We start from the raw sequence: 8,832 nt of genomic DNA, 5'->3' as shown, positions 1-8,832 counted from the left end.
ATATATATATATATATATATATATATATATATATATATATATATATGTATATATATATATATATATATATGTATGTATATATATATATATATATATATAAATATATATATATATATATATATATATATATATATATATATATATATATATATATATATATATATATATATATATTATATATATATATATATATATATATATATATATATATATATATATAATATATATATATATAATATATATATGTATATATATATATATATATATATATATATATATATATATATATATATAACGTATATATATATATAATATATATATATATATATATATATATATAATCACAGTATATATATATATATATATATATATGGATATTATATATATCATATATATATATATATATTCAAAAATATATTGAAGAATATATATATATATAAGAGGGCATATGTATATTATATATATATATATATTTACCCGTCGTGTATATATATAGATATATATATATATATATAATATATATATATTCATATATATATATATATATATGAATATATTTTATCACACCGTGATTTATATATATATATATAATCAAATGTCGCTTAATATCGAAATTCACGCTACCGGTATACCTCCGTTGGAGAATTGTCGAGAGGGGAATTTATATAAGTGATAAATGAATTGGAATCGTGGGGACACGAACCCGCGACGAAAGCCTATTCAGCTTACTCCAGTTGATTTAAACCATTGAGCCATCAAGAGAGGTATAAGTCTTTTGCCGGATGATCGCGACTGCTTTTACCCGTCGTGAGCGGGAAAGTACTAGCCTCGACAATGACCCACCTCCGCCATGACAGTTCATTGGTACGTTTGGAACACGCAGCTCTTGTTATGAAATTTTATCACACCGTGATTTTTATACAATCATGAAGCTACAAATGTCGCCAATATCCAAAATTCACGCTACCTCGGTATACCTCGTTGGAGAATTGTCACGAAGGAATTTATATAAGTGATAAATGAATTGGAATCGTGGGGACACGACCCGCGACAACCTATTCAGCGACTCAGTTGGCGTAAACCATTGAGCCATCAAGAGATTATAAGTCTTTTGCCGAGATGTCGTTGCTTTTTACCGTCGTGAGCGGAAAGTGTACTAGCCTCGACAATGACCCACCTCCGCCATGACAGTTCATTGGCAATTTGGAACACGCAGCTCTTGTTATGAAATTTTATCACACCGTGATTTTTATACAATCATGAAGCTACAAATGTCGCTTAATATCGAAATTCACGCTACCTCGGTATACCTCCGTTGGAGAATTGTCGCGAAGGGGAATTTATATAAGTGATAAATGGTGGAATCGTGGGGACACGAACCCGCGACGAACCTATTCAGCGACTCAGTTGGCGTAAACCATTGAGCCAACAAGAGAGGTATAAGTCTTTTGCCGAGATGTCGCACTGCTTTACCCGTCGTGAGCGGGGGAAAGTGTACTAGCCTCCTCGACAATGACCCACCTCCGCCATGACAGTTCATTGGTACGTTTTGGAAACACGCAGCTCTTGTTATGAAATTTTTATCACACCGCGATTTTTATACAATCATGAAGCTACAAATGTCGCAATATCGAAATTCACTACCTCGTATACCTCCGTTGGAGAATTGTCGCCGAAGAGATTTATATAAGTGATAATGAATTGGAATCGGGACACGAACCCGACGAAAAGCCTATTCAAGCGACTCCAGTTGACGTAAACCATTGAGCCATCAAGAGGTATAAGTCTTTTGCCGAGATGTCGTACTGCTTTACCCGTCGTGAGCGGGAAAGTGTACTAACCTCGACAATGACCCACCTCCGCCATGACAGTTCATTGGCACGTTTGGAACACGCAGCTCTTGTTATGAAATTTTTATCACACCGTGATTTTTATACAATCATGAAAGCTACAAATGTCGCTAATATCGAAATTCACGCTACCTCGGTATATTCCGTTGGAGAATTGTCGCCGAAGGGGAATTTATATAAGTGATAAAATGAATTGGAATCGTGGGGACACGAACCCGCCGAAAAGCCTATTCAGCGACTCCAGTTGGCGTTTAAACCATTGAGCCATCAAGAGGTATAAGTCTTTTGCCGAGATGTCGTGACTGCTTTTACCCGTCGTGAGCGGGGAAAGTGTACTAGCCTCGACAATGACCCACCTCCCGCCATGACAGTTCATTGGTACGTTTGGAACACGCAGCTCTTGTTATGAAATTTTATCACACCGTGATTTTACGCTACAATCATGAAGCTACAAATGCCTAATATCGAAATTTACAGCCACTCACATACCTCCGTTTGGAGAATTGTCGCCGAAGGAAGCGATATAAGTGATAAATGAATTTGAATCATGATTGACAAAAACCACGACAGTGAAAAAATTCAAGAGCTCAGTTGACGTAAACCATTGAGCCATCAAGAGAGGTATAAGTCTTTTGCCGAGATGTCGTACACTTTTTACCGTGAGGGTAAAGTGTACGAGCCTCGACAATGAAAGACTTATACCGCCATGATGGCTCATTGGTTTACGTCAACTGGAGTCTTGCTGAATAGGCTCACACCGTGATTTTGTCCCCAGCTGATTCTACAATTTATCACTTCGAATATAAATTCCCTTCGCGTTGGAGAATTCTCCAACGGAGGTATACCCGGTAGCGTGAATTTCGATATTAAATGACATTTGTAGCTTCATGATTGTATAAAAATCACGGTGTGATAAAAATTTCATAACAAGAGCTGCGTGTTCCAAACGCACCAATGAACTGTCATGGCGGGAGGTGGGTCATTGTCGAGGCTAGTACACTTTCCCCGCCACACGACGGGTAAAAGCAGTACGACATCTCGGCAAAAGACTTATACCTCTTTGATGGCTCAATGGTTTACGCGTCAACTGAGTCGCTGAATAGGCTTTCGTCGCGGGTTCGTGTCCCCACGATTCCAATTCATTTATCACTTATATAAATTCCTTCGGCGACAATTCTCCAACGGAGATATACCGAGGTAGCGTGAATTTCGATATTAAGCGACATTTGTAGCTTCATGATTGTATAAAAATCACGGTGTGATAAAAATTTCATAACAAGAGCTGGCGTGTTCCAAACGCACCAATGAACTGTCATGGCGGAGGTGGGTCATTGTCGAGGTTAGTACACTTTCCCGCTCACGACGGGTAAAAGCAGTACGACATCTCGGCAAAAGACTTATACCTCTCTTTGATGGCTCAATGGTTTACGCCAACTGGAGTCGCTGAATAGGCTTTGTCGCTGGTTCGTGTCCCCACGATTCCAATTCATTTATCACTTATATAAATTCCCTTCGGCGACAATTCTCCAACGGAGATATACCGAGGTAGCGTGAATTTCGATATTGCTTACATTTGTAGCTTCATGATTGTATAAAAATCACGGTGTGATAAAAATTTCATAACAAGAGCTGCGTGTTCCAAACGTACCAATGAACTGTCATGGCGGAGGTGGGTCATTGTCGAGGTTAGTACACTTTCCCCGCTCACGACGGGTAAAAGCAGTACGACATCTCGGCAAAAGACTTATACCTCTTGATGGCTCAATGGTTTACGCTAACTGGAGTCGCTGAATAGGTTTTCGTCGCGGTTCGTGTCCCCACGATTCCAATTCATTTATCACTTATATAAATTCCTTCGCGACAATTCTCCAACGGAGATATACCGAGGTAGCGTGAATTTCGATATTGCGACATTTGTAGCTTCATGATTGTATAAAAATCACGGTGTGATAAAATTTCATAACAAGAGCTGCGTGTTCCAAACGTATCAATGAACTGTCATGGCGGAGGTGGGTCATTGTCGAGGCTAGTACACTTTCCCGCCACGACGGGTAAAAGCAGTACGACATCTCGGCAAAAGACTTATACCTCTCTTGATGGCTCAATGGTTTACGCCAACTGGAGTCGCTGAATAGGTTGTCGCGGGTTCGTGTCCCCACGATTCCACCCATTTATCACTTATATAAATTCCTTCGGCGACAATTCTCCAACGGAGATATACCGAGGTAGCGTGAATTTCGATATTGCTTACATTTGTAGCTTCATGATTGTATAAAATCACGGTGTGATAAAAATTTCATAACAAGAGCTGCGTGTTCCAAACGTACCAATGAACTGTCATGGCGGAGGTGGGTCATTGTCGAGGCTAGTACACTTTCCCCGCTCACGACGGGTAAAAGCAGTACGACATCTCGGCAAAAGACTTATACCTCTTTGATGGCTCAATGGTTTACGCCAACTGGAGTCGCTGAATAGGCTTTCGTCGGGTTCGTGTCCCCACGATTCCAATTCATTTATCACTTATATAAATTCCTTCGGCGACAATTCTCCAACGGAGATATACCGAGGTAGCGTGAATTTCGATATTAAGCGACATTTGTAGCTTCATGATTGTATAAAATCACGGTGTGATAAAATTTCATAACAAGAGCTGCGGTTCCAAACGTACCAATGAACTGTCATGGCGGAGGTGGGTCATTGTCGAGGTTAGTACACTTTCCCGCTTCACGACGGGGTAAAAGCAGTACGACATCTCGGCAAAAGACTTATACCTCTTTGATGGCTCAATGGTTTACGCCAACTGGAGTCGCTGAATAGGTTTCTCGTCGGGTTCGTGTCCCCACGATTCCACCATTTATCACTTATATAAATTCCTTCGCACACCTCCAACGGAGGTATACCGAGGTAGCGTGAATTTTGATATTAAGCATATTTGTAGCTTCATGATTGTATAAAAATCACGGTGTGATAAAAAATTTCAAGAAGATATATATATATATATATATATATATATATATATATATATATATATATATATTATATATATATATATATATATATATATATATATGTGTGTGTGTGTGTAAAACCGTATATGTATGTATATATATATATATATATATATATATATATATATATATATATATATATATATATATATATATATATATATATATATATATATATATATATATATGTATATGTATATATATATGTATATATATATATATATATATATATATATATATATATATATATATATATATATATATATATATATATATATATATATATATATATATATATATATATATATATATCTATATATATATATATATATATATATATATATATATATATATATATATATATATATATATATATATATATATATATATATATATATATATATATATATATATATATATATATATATATATATATATATATATAGCCTAACTAATTGCCAAACGTGATTTTTTTCACAGACACGTAACATTTGCAAATCCTTGAGAAACCCTGCAAAGGTGGCTGTTTACATTTTTATAAATTTACAAGTTTTGAAGTTTTTATGTGTAAATTAAATAACCTTAAGTAACAAAAATAATAATATTCTCTCTCTCTCTCTCTCTCTCTCTCTCTCTCTCTCTCTCTCTCTTTTACTGAGACGAGAGAACTTTTAGGATTACATGTATAATGTTTATTTGTTCTGCATGATAAATTCATGATTTACCTAGTAATAAGTGCTAATTTTCAAATAATAATAATAATAATAATAATAATAATAATAATAATAATAATAATATAACTATAATTTTAAAATTTATACATTTCTATAGTAAATTATATGATGTTTAATTAAATAAACAAATATAATTTCCCAATCCTTTGTGAACCTTTGAAGAGCAAAGGCAAAGCTTGTCAAATATGTCAATCATTACCCACAGAGTGTCAAAGGATTTTTACTAATCTCTCTCTCTCTCTCTCTCCCTTCTCTCTCTCTCTCTCTCTCTCTTCTCTCTCTCTCTCTTCTCTAAACCATGAATTTAAGTTTTTTAAACCATATCTAACGTTTTTAAGAATAACTAACGTAAGAATAACTCTCTCTCTCTCTCTCTCTCTCTCTCTCTCTCTCTCTCTCTCTCTCTCTCTCTCTCTCTTGTGTGTTATTGTCCCTGCCTCCATAATAATTAATAAATAATTTCACTCTCTTAAGTAAGGACAATAAGGACAACTCTTATCTCTCTCTCTCTCTCTCTCTCTCTCTCTCTCTCTCTCTCTCTCTTACTAAGAGTAGTTAGTGCTCAAACATTTTTACAACGTCTTATTTCTCTGTACTTCTTTACCTGCACAGTAGATAGTTTAAATTTATCTAATTTTACCTGTGCCGTCTACGAACTGTAAATGCGTTAGTGTGGCAAATACATTCTAAAACATAGAGACATAATAACTAAGAGTTGTTTAGTCCAAATAAAAAGTTATCTTAATACTTTGGGAGCATGATTAATGTCATATTTAGTGTTTAAACTATAGAAATAAGCATTTATAAGCATTTTTAGAGGCCGTGCCGAACTCATTCGAAAATTCGCCTTTCGTAAGTTCGGGTATGACTGTACTTGTTGGAAAATGACCAATGGGAATGTATCCCATTAGATCATCGTAAAACATGAAATTTTATGGATACTACTGGATATCAAATGACTTCATCAGTTTCATCCATAAGATACTTTACACAAATACTAGGATTTTGATATGAACTCTTCATTTACCATCCACCCATCCATTTTCACACTATTATACTGCTTTCACTGAAAATCTCTCATTCTGACATTAGAAAAGTGGGGAATTTGGTAGTCTCCTCAGGTATGCATTTAAATATCAGATCCATGTCTTTTTCTGATCCACAATAGATTATGAATACACCTTTGGGGAGTTACGACCCTGCCCATTCACGAGCATCAGGTTCAGCTGGCCCAGCTGGTAGTACCTGGATTAGGGCTTTGCTGTGTTGTAGCTTTATATTGTCTAAGTGGTAAGTGAAATCATTGCCAGTGGAATAATGGATAAGGTTGAGGCATTGAGTGTTTGTATCTTCGTCTTCATCTCTAGGTGCTGAGCAGATAACCCCACTTAAGAGCCAATAAGAAACAGGAATGTAAGATCCCTGAATCAAACTGGAAAGACAGAACGTATTGAAAATGAACCAAAGTGAAATGTACAGAACATCTTAACTGCTTGGGAACAAATTACAAAGAAATGGGAAAAGAAGATTGCATGGGGTTAATGCATACATTTATTTAGGAAAAGCAAATGAAATTGGTAAAAGCCTAAACATTATCTTTATGTCAAAGTAAGAAGAGGCACTGACTAACTAGAGAACCGGAAGCAGCAGATTACTGCTGCCATGATTGAAATCAAATGAGTGGAACATGAGTATTATGGTGAGCTTTGCACCAACGAATGAATGTCCAAAGAAATAAAAGATGTATTTTATGTACAACTACAGACTGTTATGGGTGAATACCAAAAACAGATATGGGAATAGTTGTTGGTGATATAAGTGCATATTTTGATAATAAAAATGAAGGTATGGGGATGTAATGGGCAAGAAGGCCTGGGAGAGACTCAGAACGAGAATGAGGAGTAGTTTGTTACGGTTTCTGCTGCAGATAATTTGGTAATTGGAGGTTCTTATTTCCAACATAAGGATATCCATCACTACTCTTAGACATCTCCAGATGAACATCTAGAGACTTACAATTGAATATCAAAATAGCTTGGCAGTTTTAAAAATCATATCTTAGGAGGAGAACAAAATGGATGAGAACTGGATTGACATCAAAGATGTGTACTGATCTGCAGGAAAGGAAGTACTTGGCTATGGGGTCACAAAACAGAAACCTTGGTTATGGGATGAAACATAGGATACAATTGAGAATAGTAAAAAGCAAAAGGAACATATAGACAAATTTCAAGGAGGAGATGTAGAACACAAAGTAAAATGTGATAAGTACTCGAGTTTAGACACTGAAGTTAAATGAAAATCTAGAAGAGATGAGAGAAAATATTTGGACAATGAGGATGATGATATGTATTGTGCCATGTATTCAGGGAGAGCCAGGCTTTTGGATAGTCCACGGAATTGTTAATAAAATGTCCATAGAGAAAAGAAAAAAAGAGAAAAATACCTGTCGAACTGAAGAATGGGTAAATAAAAACACAGGAAGAAAAACAACCTGGGCTGAAAATTTTTGTGATGTGAATAAGAGATGGGAGGGAGATAATCTGATTGATACATCAGAGGCCGACGAAGGCCTGAAAGTTCTTTTGAAAGAACTCATAGATTTTTATGTAGACTCGATAATAAAGAAACTTAGACGGAAAGCATTAGGTTGTGATGGAATCACTAAAGAAATAATTTTAGATGAAAACAAAACATCTCATATAATAACTAAATTGTTTTATAGTTCATGGAAAGAGGAAATAACGCTTGATGAGTGGGAATTAGAAGTTATAACTAAGATAACAAGCAAAGGTGACTGGACTGGATTTGGAAACTATAGTCATTCCACTTATGTTAGTTGTAATAAAAATATTCACTATGCACATTCTTTATATGCTGAAGAGAGAAATTGATTATTAGTTTAGAAATGAGCAAACTGAGTTTAAAGAAGGTAGTAGTTGAACAGATCAAACATTTGTATTAAAACAGATTCTGTAACAGTACATGGAACTTAAAAATTCCGTTCTGATTGCTTTTGTTGAATGTGAGAAGGCATTTGACTTCTTCAGAAGACTAATATTAGGAAAACTCTTGGATTATAATGACATTCTGGTTAAATATGTAAAGCTAATTACAATTATCTACGAATGAATTAGATGCAGTGTTAATGTTCATGGAGTCTTGTCAACGAATTTGCAGTAAAAAGTAGGGGTTGAAATGAAGTGCTTGCTCACCTTCGACGTTTGCCCTTCTCATAGA

The sequence above is a fragment of the Macrobrachium rosenbergii genome, chromosome 56 (assembly GCF_040412425.1).
Source record: "Macrobrachium rosenbergii isolate ZJJX-2024 chromosome 56, ASM4041242v1, whole genome shotgun sequence".
In the NCBI taxonomy this organism is placed as follows: Eukaryota; Metazoa; Arthropoda; class Malacostraca; order Decapoda; family Palaemonidae; genus Macrobrachium; species Macrobrachium rosenbergii.
The sequence above is the reverse complement of the archived record's forward strand: the minus strand, read 5'-3'. Positions refer to the sequence as shown.